The sequence below is a fragment of the Varroa destructor genome, unplaced genomic scaffold (genome assembly GCF_002443255.2).
Source record: "Varroa destructor unplaced genomic scaffold, Vdes_3.0 BEIS01000005.1, whole genome shotgun sequence".
NCBI classification, from domain to species: domain Eukaryota; kingdom Metazoa; phylum Arthropoda; class Arachnida; order Mesostigmata; family Varroidae; genus Varroa; species Varroa destructor.
Genome location: NW_019211458.1, coordinates 12,651,366 through 12,677,236, shown reverse-complemented (window position 1 = coordinate 12,677,236; position 25,871 = coordinate 12,651,366). Strand labels below are relative to the sequence as shown.

The window sequence follows — 25,871 nt, the reverse complement described above, 5'->3', positions numbered from 1 at the left end:
GATTGCGTGATCCAAACGCTCTTTTTATCTTTTCCATTTATTAGCCTGCTTTAGTAAAGCTGTGAAGGATGGTTCCTTTTCAATGTCCAACTCGAACTCCGTGCAATTTACATTCGGTCAGGTGTCCATAGAAAGTAGAACTACAGTGTGCTGTAGTATATAAAGCCATAAACCCTTCTGTTATAGACTGAAGACTGCTGAGGTCGACGTCTGGTTGATGTTCAATTAGTGTCATCACCGATGCTTTTAGAAGCAGGGTCGGCGAATAGGAATCCATTGTGTCCAGTGTGTGAGTAACAGATCGTGTTGGTGTTATTCAGCTAGCCTACAAATGTTTGCAGTATACACACGATGCTCCCTTTCACTCAAATCAGTTGATCGTTGAAATTACTTTGATTATATCAATCGTCATGGACGAAACATTCCCAATGTACGCAAAACACTAGATAGATATATTGATAACTTTGAAATATTCGAACCCATTAGCTGTCGTCGCAGTTACGTAAGCATCCAGACTAAGCATACAAAACAAACACACGTTCCTACAACAGAGACTAGAACGCCTGACGCGTCACCCCTTACTTTTCTGTTTTCGTAGCGATTTTATTAAAATGGCCAATTTTTAATCTGTGAAAGATTTATCAGACTCATTCCACCGTCGTAACTCGAATTTTATTAAGTTTATGTACGGAAAGCTACGCCCGTTGTTATCGACAATAGTAGCCTTACTACATGACGGCAAAAAAAAACCTTAGGGGAAACTAAAGCGCCAAGAAGCGTGCGTACAAAATAGCTAGAATTATATTAATATTTCATGTATTTGCATTTCTAGTTTCTCCCGATGTGAATTTTCAACTTCTCAACTCAAAATAGAAAATCATACTTTTTTAAATTTAAAGATTGACAAGTTACGATTTTGAATGAAACTGGTCTCATTCGTCATGAAGGACGAGTACAAGACCAACGTGAATATTTTATATAAAATAACAACTATGCAATCGGCTCGTTCAAATCAGCCTTTCTAGATACTACGACGAGCTGTAGTTTAAAGAACAGCAAGCGCCCTTATTTAAGTAAAACTACAAAATTAACACTGATATATTTATTTTAGTAGCCGACAACATATGGCCTGATACGGAGCAGGCCGTGACACGGTTCGAACACGGCATAATTTACTTCATCTACTCAGATAGAAATTTAAGCTAACTAAATGAAACGGCATTAAGAACCAATCTACTTTAATTTCTGCTACGGCAAACTATATCATTAGACATGCAATGAAGAATCATGGGCAGCTGCACCCGGACATCTTGTAAATGCGACTATACATATTGTAAGCAAGTGCTTAAAACACACCGAACAGTCTTAGCACTACCACTGGTTTCCATCTTCCCCCTAATACCTATAGTTTTGTTAGTATGATTCTTCACTTTCGAAACATTTTGCTAAACTACACTAGCATACCATGAGGTTTTCCATAGTACCACAAGTGCCTTTTGTTAAATATTGATCATGTATCCCAGTGCTACGTTAGGATGTTCGGAAAACTACCAAATTTCGTGTGGATCTGACCGAAGCAACGGTGCAACCCATCATGTCTTCGGATAAAATTAGGTCAACGCAAAATCCATTAACGAACGGTGTCTCTCTATATATGTATATTATCGTATTGTTCAATTAGCATCGTTAGTAATTTATCATGTAGGTATGTATTCATTTTAAATATATCGAAAATAGTCTACGGGTTTAAGTTAATTCTTCCTATGGCACATATAGACTGAAGCTAGAAATATTACTCCCGCATCACCATCTCAAATGTATGACGCTCGCGTTAGCTGACAACGAATGGTTCAGCAGCGATGCTTGTAGTTGCATCGACGGGACCGACGCCAAAAAACTGAATAGTGACGCCGGCGGTGGCGGCGTAGGACGATAGAATAAGGTAACGAAATAAACTAAAGTGTACATGATCTATATTTTCTGCTGTAATAATTTGCTCGTAGCATTGCAAAGCTCTTTAAATGTACGTTGTTAAACAATGGCCCGACTAGAAAAGGGCTTTCGTTTTATCTACGCGTAACAATAGACCAGAAAATGACTCAATCAAGCAACGTGCATAAAAGATAATGGCTACTTGAGCATGGATAGGCTTAGCGGGCCTAAAGGGGGCCGCGTTTTAACCAAATAAAGGAGCGGTTTATTGTGAGTCGTATATTATATCTATATATATTATATCGTAATCGTAGAAATCGAAAATAACGACCATTCAGTATGAGACGACATACGAAAAGGATAATCTTACATATGTACCAGTGTCAAAAACAGGGGTAGTATTTTTAAACAGAATGTGGCGGAATTACTAAAAAAGACAAAAACAAATTTATTCTTGTTTGTTACATAAAAGAGCAGAATTCATTAGTACGATTAACACTGCGTGAATGTCCGTGGGTCCAGACATTTAGTTTTGATTACAAACACGTTACATTCACATCTTGGTTCCCAAATGGACCACTCTAACGGAAAAAATAGTGGTAGGATGATCTACTGTAAATCAATGTTACATTTTTTTTTATATAATAGCTTTTTAGAACATGTTTTAGCCACCTTTTAATCGTAAAGCGAGAGAGAGTGGCGGTCATATAAGTTAGGAAGTACAATTCCGTAATGGGAAAGCCCCTTATTGGAAACCAGGATGCCCCCGTACTGAGTCTAAACTAAAGCCTAATAGTGGTCTGTTTGAAGCTGAACGCATATTTAGAGACGTCACTCACAAAACTGGTCGTTTTCGCCCAGTTTTTCGTGTTGTCAAGAAACCCTTTTGCTTAGTTGAGTTTTTGAGCAGTGTTAGTTATGAGGCGTTAGTCATTGATGCTTAAAGCCGTTAACAAAGATGTAATTTTTCATGTGACTTTGATATGCCGAGCGTTGCCATTATTAAGGTGGCAGAGGTCCGATGTGCCGTACCCGGTAGCACATGTTGGACAGGCACCGAGAGGTAAGCTCTATCTTACCAGAACGCTACACATGTATTGCTCACAACAAATAGGACTTGGTGTGGTAGTCTCGAAGCCGACACACGGTGAGTATTCAATGTAAGCGTCTTCTATTTTATCCTCCAGATACACTGATTAGGCTTGAACGCCATTACGTACTGCTATGTGCCCAGCGTCCGCAGCTGTATCGCAAGGTGCAGCCAGGCGCTCGTCGCAATGCACCGTCCGAAACAAATCAACTTATCGAGGCACAGATTCGTTAGGGCAACGCACGTGTCCAATAGCAAAGGTCTAGAAGAAAATAGGCCCAGTCAGATTAAGCCGTAACAAGTCGTACCGAGCATATTCTCGATCACGACGACGGGACTAGAGCGCACTGCTGACATCTAGTAATAGCACTAGCATTTTAGTTGCCTCATTTAAGGCACTAAAGTTTCTGACCAGTGCGCAACAATACCCCCAAGCGACCGGCCTTATCAGCTTCCAGCGCAGCTGTGTTGGCTCTGTGGCACACCCTTGTCGCAATAATGTCAGAAGTCGGCACCGACCGCCCAGTTAACGTAAAAAAGCTCGGTCAGCAAACGATAGGACTTTGTAGTCATATTGTCCGCGCATCAACTATAGTAATCTGTTTTCGCATAACTCCAAAGTGGCAATTGTACCAGTTAAATAGGGGTGCTTGAATTAGCGGATAAGCATCGCTCAGTTGTCTGGATGTCGGAACGTATAGAAATGTCCACCTTGTTATACATACATAATGTAGTAATTATGCAGGTAAGAACAATTTTAAATATATCCATTGCCACAGCAGTGCGAAACTTGAGTTAGATGGCATCTTTACAGTATACTTACTTGGTACGCAGTAAAGATCGGTATGGTGCAGTTTAGATAAAGCTATAGTGGGTCTACTTTCAATGTATAAAATAATTTTCAAAATTTGAACACAATTACAAAAAGTCAAGGGCTTCAGGGCTTGTGACGTACTGCGTTGCGCGCTCAACTGCACTCAGCTCATATTGCTCAGATTGATGCCCTTTAATTTGTATCGGTCAGCGACTATTTCTTTATTGGCGCGTTGAAGATTTATCCCTTATGTCCAGATTGTGACGAGTTACAATGTACGAATGGCACGTTACCAGACGCTTTAACGTCATTTTAGCTCAGAGATAAGTAAGCGACATCGACTGCATGTCAAGCACACCAACTTCAGCATTGTTTAATAGCGTAATCGCCATTTTCGTCTAGGGAACGTTAGTAGAGGCATAAAAAGGAAGCCATTGAATCTAGTTTGTAATACGTAGATGTACACTCATTTTCTTGTGTACGACGCAACGCATATGGTTTGTGTTCAAGCATTTCCGCACTGAGCTTATATAAATCAGTGTCGAAGAGGGCAATATATCTATTATAGTTTATTTACACACCTTTTCTGCAAGTAAAATCATGCCTTTGGCTACTGCGAATCAGCGCCTAAGTTGAGTGGGCGCGCGCCCTGTATTGGGGTCACCAAATCCGACCCCGCATATTCTACAAACATACAACGATCATCGTGCGTTTTTTATCACGACGGTTTTATAACAGATTGACCCAAGATTTGGCTCAACGTGCGTTGGACTGAACACTCGCAGTTTCCACGAAAGGAACACAAACTTGCACGAAATGGTTTTTGTTTGTGGAACGTCAGCCTGGAAGGAAATCGTGCTGATGGCATCTCCAACTTCTGGCTTGATCAATCAATCTTTAAAGGGAATTGTTAGTCAGCTCGATGAAAAGAGCTCATGCTGTCCGCCTCCGTTAATCGCTTGCGTCCACTAGAATACCAATATGTACAGCATATATACAGCATTCGCATCGATACAATGATATCTTGACGGTTTGGATAAAGCCAGTAACACACCCATTATCAGAAACAGTCCAGAAGCATCACAAGGACAAAATTTCATTCATTCATCATCGATAGCGCGGCTTACGTGAACATGCTAGATAAAGCCTTCTGTTACGAGAGGCTTCAACAATAAGCCAAGTGCAGAAAACTTAGTGACCTATACCTGACATATTGTTATAACAGACGATGCGAGTACGTACCGGTGCGTCTATACTTGTACCGGGCAGACTGGCTTACCAAACATTGGCACCGTCATAAATATTTTTCTCGACATGTTTTCTTAATAATATTAGCCACGGTTTAGGCGAAGATATGAAGGTGTCGCGTAATGGAGGCCTGCGGAGATTTGAAATCTTTGCTACCGTATTTTGATGTTTGAATAGATGAAAGTAATCGTATAGATTTTGTAGACCTCAATTTTAACTTCGAACCTAATTTGTTAGGAATAGCGTGAGCCCATGTATATCACGTGGGCATAACCATTTAATGATTACGCTCTACCTTTGTCAGAGGGTTGTCGACTTTGGATCAGAGGTTACTGATATGGTGTTAATACACGCTTCCTCAGAAACCTGCCTGATATGCTCATTAACTGAATGCGATTGTTCCGGCATGAGTCGGCATCTATGCAACCTGCCTCTGGAGTCATATTCTCCTACTGTCTAAGAGAGACACCTAGTACTTCATTCAATATATAATTTTAACTCTAAAGTAAAGTTCGTTCGAGATGCACGTGCTGTGCTTATATTCTGGTAAGCGATGTCTTGATTGAGTAACTTTCTGAACCTGCTTGTAAACTAAGTGATGCAAGAGTGATCAGATAATCAAAATACACAGCATATAATAACTGAGATCGTAGCAGCAAGGCTGTTACGATCTCAGTTATTATACTTGATTGAGAACTCACACGCCATATTCCTGTACATAGTCGGCTACTACCCAAGCCGCCCAGACGACAAATACGTTGTATTGGCTCCACACATCTCAGTGGTGCCCCACCATAGCATCCAGCTTCTCAGCTTGAGCGAGACTTGAAGTAAGGGATGATTCAATATCTTCTGACTGCGACTAAGTAATAGTAGTCCGCCAGTCTGATCGTGTCGCTTCACACGGCCTGTAAAGTATAAATAGGGCCTTGTTTTTTTAGAAATCGAGAAGCAACTCGGTCCTCCCCTACGGCCTCGTTTTCTCATTCCCTGGGAAGACACTTATGTCAACTCCGCGAGTGCGTATAGCTACGTCGTTCCGACAGCCTACTGGGAAGTGCTCCTTGCGGTCTGTTTATAAAGTCAACCGGTATGCCTCAACTGGATTGTAGTAAAGAATATAATTACGCACTCTCTCTGCACTACGGTAGAATATGTGTCACTAAACAAAAAAAGAAGTTTACCTTTTCATGTTGATCTTGGCTTAACAATAAATTGTCAACTTATTTAGCAAAGCTAAAATTCCTATTTTTATTAATAATGTTTGTGTCATACACACGTTCGTACATTAACACCGCAGCTCATCCATTGAAAACACGACGTAGTCGCAGGCACCTGACGTAATGTATAGATCATTGAGAATCGTCATAAGCAAGAAACATCAAAGGAATAACTGACGAACCTTCATGTTCGTTGGAACGTCTCACAGTAGCTTCGTTCCGTATATATAGTGATTTAAGCGAATTTAGTCCTAAACGAACGCCGCTTGGTACTGTATTTAAACGTCACTGCACCTGTTTTCTACTTTGAGACAAGCTATCATGTTGAGTCATTCATTCAGCGCCCCAAATACACTGGATAACCCCAAGGATGATTTTTCTTCAAAGGCTGATTTTGACCTTCTCAATTTCGAAATTCCATAATTATCTCGACGTTTAGAGACTGTCATACTATATTACATAATGTTTAGCATATGATGAAACTAGTAAGTCTTATTTTTGTCGTAATGATTGTAATTTGATGAGGAATGATTAAGTGGACTCTTCAGATGTTTCTCTGTCCTTTCAAAAAGAATCGCTTGTGCAGAGGGGTTACCGAAGCATGTAATCGCCTTTGTCTTTCCCTTGGCCAACACAGTCAATCGAAATATTAACACATCAGCTCGCTTCGATGTATTGAGGTCTTTCACCGATACTGAGCCGGCGAAACAGAAGCAAACATTATTTTAGTTGCTACCGTGAGTCACAATCGTAAAAACGTTGTCCGACATCGTCAATGAGTAGCTCTGATAACTTCTTTCAAGCCAAAGGTAGCAGTGGCATTTACGCTGTACCTCATTATCTTCAATGTGTTATATATGTACGTATACACCAGGTTAGAAGACGTCTTTTGGGTTTTTTTTTTACCTATATCTGTGGCATGTGTAAACTCTGTTAATTGAGTATCTGAAAAGACACTGCCAGCACTTAATTGTAAATTTGTTTTACTGAAAAATCGGTTTGAACCTGGTTGGGCCTAGTGGCATTGTGATAGGACAATTATTCACATACAACAGGAGGCAATTTTATTTCTAAAGTGTTTTGCGCTTGACATACGTGTCAAAATAAAAATTATACATTCTGAAAAACCTTATTAGTGTAACACGTCTGGCTTTGTCCTGACCAACTTTAATAAATAATAGTAACATTAGTTAGCATTAATAATAATATATCGCTATAGCCGTTAAAGAACAATAAAAGGCAATATTACAAAAGTCCGTCTAAGCCTTCAATCGACCTGAGCTTTTCTTTTAAAAAAAAGTGTTGCTCTGAATCTGAAAAATAGCATTGCTTCTAATGCAAGCCTTTTTTGAATGGAAAACACATGGTCTGCACAGCCACTACCTAGATACGCACCGATCGTGACTGGCTTTGTCATTCCGTAATGTACTAGAAATAATTACTGATACTAATGCAATAACCAAAAATGATTTTATGATATGTAATTGACCGTGTACCGGGAACTACTAGAACTGCGGATCAACCCCCTGACCCATTTTAGAGTATTCCACCCAGAATGCTTAAATTGGGCCACGATTTTCGCACTAAATCAAGGTGCAACGCGGTCCAGAAAGCTATTTGCCGAAACTTTACTTCCACTAAATTAGCATACAAATTAATGTCATATTTTTCAGCTACCCGCCAGATAACTTCACAACTAGAAGACAAGATTCGAAACTACTCAAAGTATTTCTTGTTATACGAAACTGGGTACTCTTCGAAAAACTGCATTTCGCCGTCTGTTGTACTTCGTCCGGGAAGGACGGCTGCAGCTATGTTGTGTGATTTGAGATAGCACTTAGGCCATTCATAAACAACAAAAAACTAAACCCGATCCTGAATGTATTCCATGTTTTTTAATTCGTTAAAATTGACTTCGTGAATAGTACATGAGGAGCACAGCGTCACAAGCGGTTGTTGCAGCAACAGACGCCTTTAATCAGTAGTCCACGCAAAAGTTAAAATATTCATTGAATTAACGTCTGCGTAAATATTCTAATCTATTTTTTTTAGCACACCTAAAATTAAAGGTCGAAAATAGCGATCAGTATGCATTGCGGAGTATTTATGACATACGTTAGTTAGCCGTCGGAAAGGGTTTGATGATGTACAGCTCCCAGATCAATTTTTGCCGGCGTGTCGATCTTTGTGCAAGAAACTTTTTTTCGCTATTTAACATTGAGCACGACGCGCAATTAGAAAAAACAAAATGAAGACCTACAGCAAACTGTCAACGAATCGTTGGTTAATGCCACAAAGCTTTTCAACTACATGCAAATATGTTATAATTGGTATTTCGCAGAGTATAGTTTGTATTAGCAACTAACATAGCGAAGTTTTTTTTACACTAATAGTGCAGTATACTCGGCGGAATTTGTTGAAATCCATCATTCGAGACTCAATCACAACTAGACCGACTTGTTGGATCAACATAACCATAATCGATAGGAACGCGCTTTGTTGGGGCACCCTTGTGCTCATTGGTCGTCAGCTTTGCTGTCTGTTAGCGCTCTGCCTCTCATAGGCTTCTTCGCTTCATCGAATCGAAGGATGTCCAGAAGTTCCGACGGTGTATCCGAAATGGGCAGCTAACTTCATCGATGGCACTTCGCATCATCAGAATCTTCCTTTTGCTGCATTCTGCTTGTCGTCGATCTTTTGTCGCCCGCAAAGGCCAAGCATACGCTCCTAGTGGATGAGTGCAGATAATAAGATAAGAGGTTGTGAAGGCATACCGGTAATGCGAAGTACATGTTTGGCCTAGAAGCATCACGAACGTCAACAACAGATGCCTCTACAACATTGCGCCGGTTCTGTATGCTACTTCATGACCATGTACGGTGTGTGTGTCCATCGATTGACAGACCGCACCACTACGAGCTTCTTGCAAGAAACAAACTTGTCCATAGATTCAGGATCCCCACGCTTATCCTCACTATACTGTCTCTGGAAAAACAACCTATCATCTACTTGAAGTCTACTGCCTTCCGACTATAGGAAGCCACATGTGTGGGAGAAACGTCGTCCAGGGCTTACCGATCGAGAAGCCTTATGGTGAGCACGGCGCCCGGTTCCTGTACATATTTCCTCCTCATGCAAATATGTCTCGCTACACGCTGTGTCTACGTGCAGCATTTAGGAATACGACACAGTGATCATGCTAGAACACCCCACGAACAGCAATGAATCATCCTTTCACCCAATTTGGTAGCGGCCAGCTTGCGGAGTTCCGACTTCTCAATAGCGGCAGCAACAAGCCTGTCGTTGATTCGACCAAAGCTTAGTGAAAGTCATATCACGGCACAGATTTGGATTACGAATGACAAGTAGATACTCGTTTAAATGGCGGATGGAGCCGCAAAGGTCAGTTCTATGTGCACGCGCAAATCAACAGCCACATTAAGATGGATGCGTTTTATGAACGACTTTAGCCTTACACGGTTCTCTAGAGGGCAGTAGCGTTTCTCAGAGATATGGTTGTAGCTTACCGGACATCTGTGATATGTACTATCATCACCTTTAATCTCAACTACCACTAGTACTGTTATTATAAACTATAAGAAATGATTTAAGTAACAGAAAGAAGGGCAGCAGCAGTGAAAATCGCTAGACGCTCTATTCTCAGAAGAGCGTCCTGCGTCTGTGAGGTGCATGTAGGGGTGATCAGAAGGGATCGTATTTGTTTATGAGTATCAACGCTGTTTATGTGCGCCCCCGTGACCTTTCCGTGCGTATGGCAAGAGCGTTTGACAAACAAGACATTGTGATACTTCGTAGACGGTCACTGCAGTGGCAACAGCGTCGGTACGCCGTCGGAACAGCTCCTAGCTTGTGACTCAGAAGAGAGAGGAAGAACGGACTAAAGGGAAAGGAGAATGGGGGAGCAGCAGGAACGCCGGACATAGAGAAGCCTAGTGACTGTCTGGCCTGGTCGATAACCTCATCACTACGCACGTTTTGGCGTGGCACGTCTTGGATAGCTTGTGGATATAGCAGACGAAGTAGCCATGCTGCTGATTTAATGTATGTTTAGAATGTGACGGCATAAAAGTAGATAGTTGTGGCTGGAGCTTGGACGGCGCTGACAGCTCCACAGATGGACAATACGATCAGACGTTAAGACTGCGTTGCCATTCGTACTGGAGATAAGTTAGCGTGTTCTATTTCTATTATGTGTCTGCTAACTGGCTATTTGTGTAACTAAATAACTGAAAACTGCCCTTTGGCTAATGCAAAATCGGGGCTTGGGCAAAATAGGCTCCTGCAAGACATTATTTCGGTCTACCGTCTAGATTTCGGATATTCGAAGTACATGTAAAATTGTATTTTTTTGCCATGATATCTAGTGCGGGACGCATCAGGTTGTAATATATATAAGACCAAATGCGAGAATGACCTTGTACAAAATAAAAAAGGATTATTTGAAGTACGAAGGACCTGCTGTGTTCTTTTCAAACCATCCAACGCTGAAGACTTTCATATGTAACTCGAAAAAGCGACCTGAATAAACTAGTGTACTACCACTAGTAAACTAGTGGCGCCTCTCGCGCGAATTACAAGACAAAATAGACCAAAAAAAAAGGTTCGTCACATTGTTCCGATAATCTAGGTTTTTTCCTTGCGAAAGGAAGTTTATTCGGTTTGAATAATTGAAAGAAGTAATTGACACAGTTCAACTTGCTAAGTAGCTCCAGTTTTACTTGTTTAGTTTTTTTTCAAAGATATTTTTTTGTATCTCGAAAGCGTAGTCGGTAAGGGGATTCGATGGGGCAACATTTATTTAAGCCCACCGCTGAAGACAACCGTTATCAAGGAAGAAAAATAATTACATTCGCTCAAGGCTTCTTTATATCGTGGCCTATTGGGCCAACTTAATATTTAAAAACATAATGACTAAAGACACTTACATCATTTACTCGTATATTAAAGGATCAGATAAGGCTAGAGGTAGAACTATGAAGGCCCACAATAATTTTATTCCAGGTAATATTCATTCAACAAAGCTAAAAAGTTCTAATTCTGGCATAACTAATTATCCATGGTCAATCATGATCCCTGACAAGACGGAACGTCTGCAAGCGACCTATAGCAACTAGTTAGTCTATAGTAATTTGTTAAGTTCTATAAAAGAAAACCCGTAAACAGGGCTTTTCAAAGTATCAATACCATGCTTCATATATATATATATATATATGCACAAATATATAATCGTACTGAAACTAACGGTGCTCCGATGCAGATTATTTCTGTCAGTATGTCTATCAACTGAACAATTAACTATTTCGTACCTACTCAAAATCAGTGGTCCAAATGGCCCCCAAAGACATCATGTTACGTAACCAAGTCTTCTGAAACGTAATTTCTTTTCTATCTGTTCTGTAAGATATAACTATTGAAAAAAACAATCAATCTTGAAAGATATGTATTTCTACTTTAGCATTAGCTTCTTCGCGCAGTATGCTTATTGCAACAACTTGTTGTATTGGTTTTTTTACTCTATTAATTTCTAAAATATAGAAAATACTTGAGTGGCCTAAACAGTCCCAAATTTTGAAATGTAATAAAAGAAAATCCAGTAATCCGATTCACACTGAATTTCTGACCTTTGCGCGGCTTAAAGATATCGACACTTCGGTGATGTTCACTTTCAAAAAAAAAAAAAAAATATTGATTTATCAGAAACAAAATGGCGGCTCACGTTCGTTATGTATCGTTTTTCTCTTAGAAACTAGTTTGCTTCGATCACATCTTCTATATTAAGTAAAATCTCGGATTTCTCTGATTTGTTTGGTGAAATCGTTTTAGGTATTCTAGTTTAATTTCCTCCTGGCGTTAGCTTGTTGTATAAGAAAAGCATACAGAATTCAGAGTTCCAAACAACAATCATCTTTGACCTTAATAGCAACCATAAACAAACAGAAGTACAAAACAAAGAAAGTAATCGGCTACGAGCAATCGTTCTACTATGTTGTGATGTAGAAGTGCACACCGATAGGTGGTTAAAACTATATAAGTGAACTTTGTTTTTGGCTCACTCATTCGAGGTACCTATATATGCACTGGTCTTTTCTACTCGTTTGGCCTTACGTTGCCTCACGTTGCGATAAATGTTGAGAGGGCAGAACTTCCTCTTACTGTCTAGGTCGTCAGTTTAGGTATCCTATCGAGGCGTCCGAACGCTCCGCTGATAAGTGTTCTACTGCTCTTTTTAACATTACTCTGTGTCGCGTCTCGTCTGATAGTTTTTTAGGTTGTTACTGTCGCCATCCATGATATCCGTATCGAGCCTGAACAAGAGCAATCGGCTGTGCGACATAATGACAGCTCATGACCACATCCTTGGAACAATGCCATTTAGAAATAACGGTTCGAGCCTCAGTTAACGTGCTTTTCTTCAACGTCCCTCCCGGTGTGTGATTGAACCGGCGATTAAATCAGTACGAATACTATATGCCTATATTTTCATTTCCGATTTGTACGCATACGTGTAGATTCGTCTTACTGTACAAATTAGATACGAACGCTTTTTTATTTAAACTGAACCTTTCAAACGTCCATAGTTGAGCGACTTAAGAGACTCCGCCACATCAATGTTCATAAGCGTATTCATAACTTTTTGCAGCTTGCAAAGTTACATAGAACCTCCGAATATACATTTTAAACTATGCACAATTCAGTCAAATAAAAATCATGGTAATAATTGTAACAACATTATGAGAACAAGGGCCATTTATATTGGTTTTTCATGAAAAACTAAAGAAAACCACATCCTTTTTAACGAGGTCCTAATAATTTGGTCGATATATTCGCGCCTCTCATATAGTTTGCAAAAATAAAAATGCCACTCAGACTCAACACGTCACTCTGCGGTGAGTCTCAACTACATGCCACCAACGGAACGAATTCCGACAACGGCTATATCGATCTCGAACGCTGTTGTTACCACTCGTCGTCGTCAGACAGTCCATTCACACAATTTAATACATGCGCAAAAACATTCATATCGTTAACAGGTTGATTTTGACAAGTTACCTCGAAACATGTATCCAACGGGAATTTATTAAGCAATCGAGAAATCTTACCCCCCAGAGAACGTATTGCGTCGACAAAGTCTTACGCGTGCTAGTGAGTCTTCTATAAGTTAGTGTTCGAGTCAAATTATCTTCTGACGCAGTCTTAGTTTTCATCAGCTATCGATACACGTGGGCAAGAGGCATACAACATCACCACACTATACGCGTACTAATCAGGGCACATATATGTCTTGTCGTTATAGCTGGGCCTCATTGATTGCTCTCTCAGACGAGCTTAATCTAGTCTCACTTCCTTTCCGTAAATAACAAGGATGGACAAACGGCGTAAGCTATTACGAGGCACATTGTCAAGTGTCGGCGGAGGAAAGGTGAGCAGTGATCGAGCGGTAAGACTTACACGTAAATCCTCATCGTCTGACTTGCTCTCTGTGCTAACGCGCGTATTGATGCCGCGGTTCACAACTATGTCGTGAGGCCGACAACGATGTTTCTCGTCACGCAGTCCCTAGAAGGTAGACGACTAGACCTATGGGCAGCAGACTCGGCGATGTTCTTATTTGTGATACTATGCAGGACTGAATTCGAAATGAGCATTACAGGGTGTTCAGCTGATTCCTGTTCCACCCCGCACTGCCGCTTGTACAATGTAAGTTAGTTGTGTGAAAAAATGTACTCCTATGATCTTGCATACTAGGTTAGCTACAGTAGCAAAAGAGGTAATGGACCACGGCTAGTTTCAGACTTTCATTTAAGATTGCCGACAGCGCATGGCCTACTGCTTCCTCCATTCTCATTTTTCTGATTTTGTCTGCCTACGCGTGGAGGAAGCAGGTCGTACGAACGGTCAGCACGTAACGGATTACGACTGCACGTATGGCCACAGACGCAATATCCTCTTGCAGGCCCAGAAATATAGACTACCTACATAACATAACTGGGCTCAACTCATTGCACAGGGCTAATGAGTACGGACCGACGACACCAAAGCGCCGCTGTAAACTGCAGTGTTCCCAATGCCTTCTTGCGAAATTGTTTTCTTCGTGTTCGTACGCAGCCTCGTAGCTTCAGTCATCATATGCCAAAGTCATGTCGGCATGCAAATCGCAGGCGCGCCATAAAATTGTAAATATAGAAACGAGTGATTATAATGCGCTCGTGTACATATTATTGTCAACGCGATTTCCGTAAATTAGCACACAACGGATCGTATGTGGCGTTAGGCCAAGATGTTGGCACTGATGTTAATATTATTACCGTCGTCAATGTCGTTACCGGCCTGGGACGCCTAAATGTCAATGACAGCTCCTTTGACTACGACGGTGTCATCACCGCCTACATGGCTATAAGGCAATGCATACTAGGAAACCGAGGCTAGAAAGATCTAACAAGACCAGGACGTTGTGTCAACGGTGACTGTTATTCAAATACTAGTGACACTATAGTTCATTGCCAGCTGCATTTGATAAACTTTCGACCCTACTTTGCAAAACAGCCCAGAGTATAACGTTGAGCTCTTGTGGCGAACTTTCGCTGTCTTATTATTTTATTATAGCCTAAGAGAGGCCCCTAATATACCCCTCTCAGAGGTCGCAATCTATTCATTGAGCAATATGCTGTTTAGGAAAGGGGAGACGCGGAAGTTGCGGGGTCAGATAGACTTCTAGTTTCCTTGCTGCGGCCTTTGACGCGCGGTTCGAACCAACCTTTACGTGCTTGCGTGCAAAGCAAACAAACATTCGAAAATTAATACGATACGACCGTCTACTGACATTGAGACAGGTGAAGTAGATCAACAAGTCGAAAAAATCAGAATTTGAAACGAATAAAAATATGTATGTAGACGCATTCAAATCTGGTATATATATATATATATTGGTAGTGCTTCTGTCATCAATAGAACTTCTCCATCATTCGCGCATCGATAAGGACAATTTTCTTCGAAATTATCTATTTGGACGAATCACTTTGCTCCCTTAGCAATGTTAGCATCGTCCAGCGAGTCCACTAGTCCAAGCGAAATGTGGCTCAGGTTTGAAGATGGATAGAACGTCAGACGGCTTGTAGATAACTCTGACCTATTGATATAAGCTTCGTCGGCTGATCGGGATTTAACTTGGTTATATACGTAACATTGTTGATAACAACAACAACAACAACCTCACACCTTTTGCTGAGAATAAAACATAAGTTATTACTAACGTAGAGTTAATTCAAGGCGTTCTTGACCACAGTCATAGAACTTAAATATTCTTCCATTTCGAATTAATGCTGATCGTGTGAGCAGTTTATTTTTTAAAACCAGAATAACCATGATCAGATTAATTATGAGCTTTGTTCACTATGAAAAAGTGTTATCGAAATTATTACAAAAATGTCGCATTAACCGAGATAGAGAAAAAGCTGGTCCATGCTTCTCGCCTCATACTTGAATTATTGACATACCTATTAATGCTTCTATGTGCGCATCATATAAATTCGACGATTGTTTGGTTCTGTAAATGTCTGATCCCTCACCTATTATCGATTTAACTCCGACGCCCTTGCCTCAGACCAGGTCCGCAGACAAATGACTGAGCGAAATGAAATCATATCCAGTTAGAACCTAACATTGATACATTCAATTGAAAGAGAATAGATCTATGAAAACAGGGCCACGGTTATACAGTCACAGTATGTGTCTATTTTAAGCGCTATTCACATAGGTAGAGGTTCATCGTTGATGCATATTTTTAAAGTATCAATAATGAACTAATCTGCTCCGACGGTCCAAAGCGACCGCTGACGCGGGGAGCTAAGGACCCAAAGGAGCGCATAGATTTACGCGGAGTAGCATCCGTCCATTATAGCATCTTGTAGGACACTTATTAGGATAAAGGATGATGGTCAGACAGAGGAAGACCAATGCCATTTTACTTAGAATTCGTTTTTTATACGGGCGCAAAAGAAACTTCGAGGGACCTCTTCTACTCGTAGTGTATTCCGTGGTACACAATTAGGCACCTGCTTTTTCTAACAGAGGCAGGCTTCTGCTTGGTCTCCGAGAAAAGCGAACGGGATATCTTCTCGTCATTTAAATAATACGACGAGAAGCAATCGCATCATTACGTAGTATGTATTCTTAATACTTGTCTCTCCCGCTGGTCTGACACATCCGTGTATTTCAAAGAGGCAAAAATAGGTTTGACGAATTTGTCTACAATTAGAAAAAATATATTTCCAGTAAGGTAAAGTAATGCTGTTTACCGCTCAAAGAGCTGCTGCTTAAACTGTAATCCAGTTTATTTTGACCCACGAAAAGACATCTTCGAACCGTTCACTTTCCTTTAAGTCTATTACGTGATTTTCCCTCACTAGTCCTCCAATACGATAGAAATGCGCAGTAACGAGCCGGAAATATCCATAATAAGGCTTAAATGAATACCTCAGTATAACAGGCGGTCTAACCTTATAAGCGATTTCGTAACGCCATAAATAGAGCACAACATGGCTGCTCTAGGTCACGCGAATTGCATATAAATGCCTTTCGATTCAGCAATAGAGTTTAGGCCAGATACAATTGTTGCGTTAAATACGGCAGGTAATGCTTTTGATGTTGGAGGCCTAAAGCTGTTTTTTTTTTTTCTAAATTAACGCGCCATAGAAACTCGTCTTCGAAAACGTAATCAAAGCTAAATGCCGTTCACGTAAAGTGTATTGTACTTTGGCCTGATTAGACTTCGATAGCTTGTCCTTCATTGTCCAAAGTCACGTCTTTCTGTACACAAAACCTGGAACGGTGGGCTGCAGTGAACAAATTGTTTATAGTCTCTCTTTATGTACGCATTTAGATCACAGTCTAGTTTTCGGCCATTATGTCACCAAAATACTACCTGCTAAAATAAGATATATACACACTCTCAAAAATTAAGTTTTGTTGACACATGTCGGACAGTATTAATTTTCGTGTAGACAGAACAACGAGTGTGAGCCATTACATCGAAGTTGCTTATGTGCCCCGGCCCTAAAAAGGGCCCGCTAAAGGTCCATAAAGCTAGGTTAGCGACGCTAGTTTCATTTTGTTCATCCGTGTTGCTGCATTTAAGTCTGAGGGGTACCGCGCAGTCATATCAGAAGTACAGTCTGGCAAAGTTCGGAACGCTTGACCTTGAAGGAGTTAGAGAAGCACAACTTATCCGACGACAACGCCTCGAATATTCATTTATAAGAACCTCAGTAAGTAATTTTGCTGTAAGCTTTGACGTATGAATAAAAATATATTAAACATTTTATTTAATTTCTAGCATTTTACTCTATCTGGTTAACTTTAGAAATTCGAGGCCCGCCAAGACTTCGTGGCCTAAAAACGTCGAATCGCGAAGTATGCAACACTTTTATCTTGTTATTAGAACACTTTGGTTTACCAGCAAAAGCCTTATTTCTTTTTTATGCAGTATACGGAAGAGGCAAGACAAACTTATCGTCAAAACATAACAGGTTGGTGAAAAAGCAATAATATTTTTTTAATGTTCGCCATTTTTTAACTACCACCACATTGTTTGCTGGCCTCCATTATAGCATTCATCCCTTCAGAGGCTTTTTGTAATTTCCTTGTGTAGCGAACGGAAGTTCATCTCGAGTTCAGGCCTCAGTTGTAGATGTTCTAGGCGCAAGGAAAGCGCGTTTTCGATGCCCACATTATTTGGAATCGTATCGGGATTTTTTTTATATACATATATATATATACTGAACCAGTCCGGAATGCTTGTGCTGCATACGGTGTGGGCCTCAAGTCTGAAAGGACTGCCCAGAGAAGGGCTTAGAGAATACACTTTCGTCCGGCTAGCCATTTAGGGTAGATGATGTCACAGGTTTTAAAGATACTTCTAAAGAAAGGCTACTACTAAGCGAAGGGCGGATTGGCCGAAGGGATAAACTGCATTTGTGCGACTATCCTCAGTTATCTTCGCTCAAATAAACTGACTGAAAGATTATAAACCTAGGGCGCCATAATTCGAGTAAACAGCATAGGAAAATACGGTCTTTCATCATTTCTCAGCACCTTTTTAGTGTCCTGGAAACGTGTAACTGCAATGAGTGGTCCCCAAATTAAGATGTGATGTTTCCACGTCAGCATAAATCACTGAAAATAATGAGTGGCCTCAGGAGATACATCTAGGCCCAGAGTTGAATTTTCATCCAAAAAAGACCACGATTCGTGTCTGGTGGGGCTGCAAAGATTTCATGCATTATAAAATTTCTGAAAAATATAAGACGGCTGACGAAATGATAGAACGGCTAGTAAAATTCTGCGTTCCTTTGTTAGGTGAAACACTGCCTTTATTTTTCCAACAATCTATCGTTAAATAACGCGGAGCTTTTCTTACCACAACTGGTCCCGTGACAGAGTCAAATATAGTCAAACACTGCGATAAAATTCGTTTTTATCTCATTTTTTATCATCAAAAGTCTATCTTGAAAACGAGGGGTATAAGAACTGATCTCTACAAGCTACACGGGTACATACTTAGTACCTTGACACATGGACGTAACACGTTCTGACGCTTCGGTCGGTTTGGTGGTCTATTTCTTTTTATCGATTGCTCTAGTCTGTTTCATTTAATACCTATAATATCTGTACGAATGTGTATGCTTGCAAGGTTCTCTCCGTCACTGTATTCCTCATTGAGCAGGTGCTTTATCGGTGGATGGTCGACGGCCTCTGCACTTACCAAACCTAGCCGCAAAAAATGTCCTCTTTTGAGAATGTTCGCAAAGCGTGAAGCTTTGCATGGATGCCGAGATAGATTGTTGAGATGAAGGCATGTACTGCATAGGCGTATGACGAGGTCAATACTAATACTAGAGTTATGCACCAATGCACGCTCAATCGCTGTGAGCAGGCGACTGTTAGCAGATGCATTTGTATGTAGAGAAAATGGCCACTTAGAGCATTCACATGATTATGTAACTACATTATTACATGATTATGCAACAACATTAATAGTACTCGTAGTAATTTGCTTTTTATTTAAGTACATTTATATATATATATATATATATATATATATATATATATATATATATATGGTGTATTCGTCTTTACTGTTAACTTCCTTGACAAAGTTCAAGCCTCAACGATTTCACCTTTACTCGATTCCTCTAGCTGATACTGACTTTTCTAATAATATTACACGTTGACTGATGAATCTGCCTGTTCTCCAGTCGACGATTATTTTAAGGTTCAGGTAATTCGCACGTTAACATGTCCGGCTGAGTACAGCACTTAGGATTGTTTTCGTTGCACTTCTATTATGTTGAAGTTCGACCTATCCTACTACAATGTTTGTGCATCATATATGATAGATATTTTTCATTGCCGTGTCGATCAGCCGTATAGCGTCGGGTCTTCCATCATTACCATGGTATACCAGGACGTGCTGTCTATGACTACAGTATCTCACAGAAACTCGTGATGGATTCACCATAGAAGTTGGTAGCACAATACTTCGTACCTTCCTATTTGGCGAGAATGAGGTTTAGAACAGAAGACAGTTCACTTATGAAATGCACTCTGACAAACCTTTGCCATAGGCAGTAAATATACACTCAATCATTCCGTTTGGCATAGAATTCAGCCCTATCTGCGCTACAGACCCTTTTGTTGCATCGGTGGGAACAAACTTGTCCGGTTAGAGGAACCGAAATTTCTCAGCGTTCGTTGCTTGTTTACGTTGCGTCATATGCAGCAGTAATTCGCGAGTTACTTTTTGCGCGCATTTGTTAATACCATACTGTACGAAACAGAGCCCCTTACCTATTAATTTCCCCATCTATTCTTTGGCGAAAGAAATTAGCGCAACTATTTCTCGTAATGCCGAAATTACTTATACGAAGGCTCAAATACATATGTTAAACTGAAAACGTCCTTCTAAAGTTACTTTACAAAGTAAATAAAAGCGCACGTCAGTTGAATGATCTATTTATTCGTCTGTTAATCCTATCCCCGCACTCCCCCCGGGAGTCATGACCCTCTCGTAAAAACAACAAAGGTAAGGTGAAAATATGGTGTCATCTTTTATTCTTCCGTTTATCAATACGCGTTCCTTGAACGTCATCAATACTCATATCTTTCATAAGATAATTTATTGTATCCGGCTTCAATATGAAGTCATTTCCTGTTATTTCTGGCTACTTTTGCCTATCTAACTAAGGACGAAAATAGCGATTAAGGGAAAAGAACATCTTAACGAGGGTCGGTAATGTGAGTATTGCAGTTTACCGGCCTTCCCGTAGGCAGGTTACAAGACACGCCGCTATTTATAGTCTATTTATTCACTATTGGCCGATGCCGCCACTGTCGCCGTCGACCGTAACTGCCGCCCCCGTTAGTGCTGCTTCATTTAATGTCATCTACAAGAACAGCAATAGCAGGGGCAGCAACAACAACAGCGGCATCAGCGATGACCGCAATCGCGACGATCGCAGTAGCAGTACCTGAGGGAGCAGCGAACAAACAAACATTAAGGGAGTTAAGAGATGAGGATGCTGGAATTAGGGGGAGTCACATAGAAAATACCTTTTTCTATAAAATACAATAAATAAGCAGTGAAGTATGAGAGCATACGTGAGGCTGCCAACGTGTTGCAACAAAACGTTGTCATGGAAAACTAAATTGTAACACAAGTAATGTATAGATATGTTGAAATGATAATTGAAAACGAATCAATGGTTTCGCCGGCTTTATCGCTGTAGGCTCACCTAATAGTATCTGTAAGCAAAAAAAAAAAACAACGTAAATTGCTTAAGCACACTAAGGGAATTTTTTACGTAGTAGACGGCCATGAGAGAGAGACATGTACGATACGTAGTGGTAATAATGGAATGACATCCTGACACTTCTACTGACATACACAGCAACTTGATCTGGATAAAAGGCTTCCAAGAAGCTATACAGTACGAAGTATTATGGCAGACGAATCTGTCGCTTATCGACAAAAATCCAGCTGCTTTCTATACGCAAGGAGCTCGAAAAATCTAATAGTATCGGCTGCAGACGTAGTTGACTTTAAAATTGATCTGCCGGCCTATCACCACTCAAATCGAAAGATTTCAATAATATCGAGCTTGACACTTGAACTAGGCAGCATTTTTTTTATCAAGCAATAACTCTCCCACGCGTCTTCTGCTACGGATATCACCAACGCTAAATAGAAGTACTCCGTCTTACTGTCAATTCATCTTTTGCTTGTACTTTCGTCCCTGCCTCATCCCGCGTTTATACGTTTGCTAGTATTATAATGCATTCTCACCACGAACAACTCGTGCCAGTCATCATAATGCACAAGGTTTTTCATTGCACCACTCACGATTACGGAGCCAGAGTCACCGTCCTTAGGTTGTTTGATTTTTTTTTTATTGTACTAGTATTTTCGGTACTATCTGTCTTTTCCCCGCCACATGTCGAGCCGTTCATTTCCGTGCCATTCGCATAACACGAACTGCATCACCATCGGTGTACCTAACCTGAACCTAGCGTTAGCTTAAGAGCCCGTCGTTTCCTAGTTGTATAGCTCAGTATATTTGTGCTCCGCTGTTCATTCATCTTAATCGCTTTTTCACTGCCCTGACAGAGATGACGCAGGAGACGGGCTTAACGGGACTCAATAGGAGTATCGGGCCAGTCATAGCAGCATCGATAGAGGCGTTCAAGGCTTGGCTGACGCTCTCGCCTAGCTAAGCGATCTTGGCTTCGTACTTAGAAGTTCAAAGTGGCTTTTGGAATTCAGTGCCTTCGAGAATATTAAAGATCTTGAGGGACTAACGGTACTGCGAAATGGAGACAACGAGTTCACTAGACTCGAGTACGGCCTGATACATCTTATGCTATCCCATTGTTCGAGTCTGTTTTCTGGTCCAGCGCTACAAAAAAATTAGAACTTGTTTATAAGCTTCAGTTTGCTTTTGCATCGAACGACAGGATACAAGATACATATAAAAAAATAATACAGTTGGTGAACTGAGAACTAGAGATATCTGTTCGTAAATTGTTGCATTTATTTTATTATTATAAGGAATTTGGTGTAAGCTAGCGGCATGCGCAAGTCAATGCCCTTTCTTATGTTTAAGTAGAACCCTTCCGGTAAGGTCTTTGTTAGGACTGTTTTTGCAGCTTGCGACGAGTCTGCGCCACCCTTGTTTGCATCGTCCGCTAGCTGCATAATTTTACAGAGGATTCTCTAGATCACGCAGCCCCTCTGCACTTTTCGCGAATTTCATAATGTTCACGATGGGATGTGCTGTCATGTTTCCAGGAAACATTGCTAGTAGTATCCATATCTATCGCCCGGATTTCACATCGTAACGTCGGGCGTTGAATCACTACATTAATTAAACTCTTTTGGGGCATAAAATAGAGCTTTTTAAAAGATTAGTTAAAAGTTGAGCTAACTTACAGCCATAACTTATAGCCGAAACATGCTTAGCGGTAGTTTCTGACATAACGTGCTTCTGTCGCATGATATACACCTTAACGATAACCTTGGCGTAACGTCCTATATTTCAACTAATCGTCAATTTGACGATTTTTTGCCTACATAATCCTGCCACCTGCCAAAGTTAGTCGCAGGTAAAGTTAATGCCAGTGCTGCAGGAATGTGTCCTCCTAAACGTTTTGCCTTACTTAAAAATCATTACCTTACTCTTAGAGAGTCAGGTTTGATCACTGGATAAAGTCTGAACCAATGTGCACACATGCTTGTAGGTGAGCGAGGAGAACAACGCCTACAAGTTTATTGATATGACGATCCGCGATTTTTCTCAAAACGCATACCCGCTTCTTACCTATAATGTACATATAATGCAATGTTACATGACACACACTGTCTAATAACATGTATTATAGATATATAACATAGGCAAAACATGTCCTATATGCAAACTTGGTGTCAGTAAATGCCTTGCATTGATACGGATAGCTATCAACGCAATGAATAGCTCTAACATCTAATTAGATGTTTATTACATTTAGCCGTTATGTAGCAGGCATGCAATTTATGCAGGCTAACGTTTCGATACCGTACGTAGACATAGAGGGTAATCGTCCATACCATGGGGTATGTATGCTACAGCGACACCCTCTATCTTTCTAAGCCTTTTATTATCGGTCGTCTAAAATAAGAGCTGACGTTGTCCTTTACCGCTTCCACTGCTCGCGGTCTGTCTAGCATATCTGTCCATGTATAGCACTCGAACGTGAGTCACCGGTCGCCAATCGCATTATGCAACCGCTACTGCTTGGATTAGAGAAGTGGTGGAAGAAATTGGTGGTATTACATAGTGAATATCTGCCATTTTTGACACGCTGACTTTGGTTGAGCGTAACAAAGCGCCGAAGATATCCTCGAAAGGAAGCATATCGGAGACAGCGTTCGAAACCTGCTAATTGAACCTGGAGTTCCAAATCTAATATGTAGTCCATAAGCTGTTCTCGAATTTGTTTTCCTAACTGATACGTATTCGTCGTCATTGCCATAAAAATAATGGAAGGAGTACCCTTTTTTGTTTTAAAGTTACACCAGTTAGTTATTGTTACTTATGTACTAGCTACCATTGCTGATATAATCGGTGTACTTGTCGCTCGTACGCCGTGCCTCGCTCTCATTGTAATTATCATTGCTTATAGAGTTTACGGTCTAGCGAATGATGCTGGCCTGTGTAAGCTCGCAAAATCAGTGACCATTTATGGAATATCTGCGCGCTAACGGCGTCGAGGGTAACATTCACGTAACGTCGCGAGGGCCGATCGTTACAACAATCATAAAAAAGAAAGCCAATTTCCATTAGTGCGCGCATTAGTGAGGTTAAAATGACCTTCACAAATAAATAACTTTGTCCCATTAGTCAACCCACGGGTTGAATGCTGTCAGAAAATGGTTGTTATCGTCTCAGTGATTTGCTTCCTGGCTCCCTAAGTTACTAGTTATCGACCCCAAACCACTTATGTACCATAACTTGACAAGCCATATGAAACTATTCGTTCGACACATGATAACATTGTAGGTCTCAGCAAATACTTCTGCAAACTATGGCATCTATTCTTCCGAAAAGGAAATGAAGAACACCGCCGTAACGATATACATTTATATAAGTCTGTATATTCGAACATTACGGATTTTAAACTTGTTGAGCTCAATACTCACGGACCTATCGTCCGTGACCAAGTTATAACTGCAATTAAAGAATACGATAAGCGAAGTTAATGTAAATTTACGTGTGAGAAAACGTCTAACCCTTTAAGGCGGTAACACTTAAATGTGTACGGTCAGATGTTGTTGAAGAGCAGATTGGCTGTATACATTACATTGTGAAAATTGTAATTTGCCACCTTCTGTGTTAAACAAATGTATATGTATATATAATTTTCTTACTCATATATCGGTTAAATATACGTTATGCATATGTCAGAACAAGAAAACCATCACGAATATTATCGATCCTCTATCAGCCCTTAGGCCAGCGTTGGACAACGAACGAATATCTGATTAACTAATCCTATTGGATACGAGTAATGCTCGAACTTATTTAGGACCTTTAAAACCTGAGCGAGCACGAACGCTATTTCCTGACTTCCGATAATCACAAAGACGATAATTAAAAAAGTAACATCTGACACACTTTTTAATGTTCGGTTACCTTATTCTAATAAAATTTTGAAGGAAAGAACAGCAAAGTCCAGTAAATATGAGTGGATAGGTGAAATGACGAATAGGGAGCTGTCCTATAGTTGCATTGGGTTTTATTGTTTTCTTGACGTATTTCCGCTTTTAGGAGTCAGCTCCGATTAAACAGCTGTTTGTAACGACCATTTTTGAAAACAAACGAATCACATGAAGCAACGAGTTTTAACGACGTTCACTGATCTTTGAACTCAGAATCCGTGATACGGCTTAATTTCCAGTCATTAAGTAAAGATCTAATGTTATACAAGCGGCAGTTATATATCAGGAATGCGGAACCAAATGGTACTGGGCTATGGGTCTACAACGTCTTTAATTTCTATTGCATCTCTTCCCATGTACACTAATCGATAGCGTCCAATGGTCGTCGTTTTCAGATAAATAATCTGTTTACAAAAGGAAGCGTTTTTGCAGTAGACTACGTGATGCCTAAAACCAGCTCATTTCAATTTAAATTTATGCGTACTGAGTATACACGACATATAAAAACCGAACTACGAGTTTCTACATTCAATTCAATCTCCGTATTCCTTTTGCCTAGAACATATGTGCATTTCGCCGCCTATGATTTCGCCGACAGTCGTTTGATTGTGCTTTTCGTCTGCTATCCAGCTCGTGTAAACTCGATCATGAACAACTCCGATTTAAGTATCCGTCTGCTGTCTGTGAGTAGTTCAATTATTGTTTTAGCAAATATCGTTGTTCTGTTTATTTATGCCATTGTAAACATCGCAGATTACTTACTCGTCTGACTGAATCCCTAGCGGTTAAATCTGTCTA

At 40.4% G+C, this 25,871-nt stretch overlaps 1 protein-coding gene and 1 long non-coding RNA gene across 6 annotated transcripts in view; one reads left to right on the top strand and one right to left on the bottom strand.

Moving 5' to 3' along the window:
- Window positions 1–25,871, bottom strand: part of LOC111251791 (uncharacterized) — a 134,863-nt gene that overhangs the window by 61,707 nt on the left and 47,285 nt on the right. For 2 of the 5 annotated variants that reach the window (XM_086989818.1, XM_086989820.1), the window contains exon 2: window positions 5,786–5,992. The exons of the other annotated variants lie outside the window; for them this stretch is intronic. The gene's annotated coding sequence lies outside the window, so the exon portion shown is untranslated. The remainder of the gene's footprint in view (window positions 1–5,785; window positions 5,993–25,871) is intronic. 5 annotated transcript variants of the gene reach the window in all.
- Window positions 13,496–25,871, top strand: part of LOC147755291 (uncharacterized) — a 38,824-nt gene continuing 26,448 nt past the window's right edge. The window contains exon 1 of the long non-coding RNA XR_015328112.1: window positions 13,496–14,023. This is a non-coding gene — a long non-coding RNA (uncharacterized LOC147755291). The remainder of the gene's footprint in view (window positions 14,024–25,871) is intronic.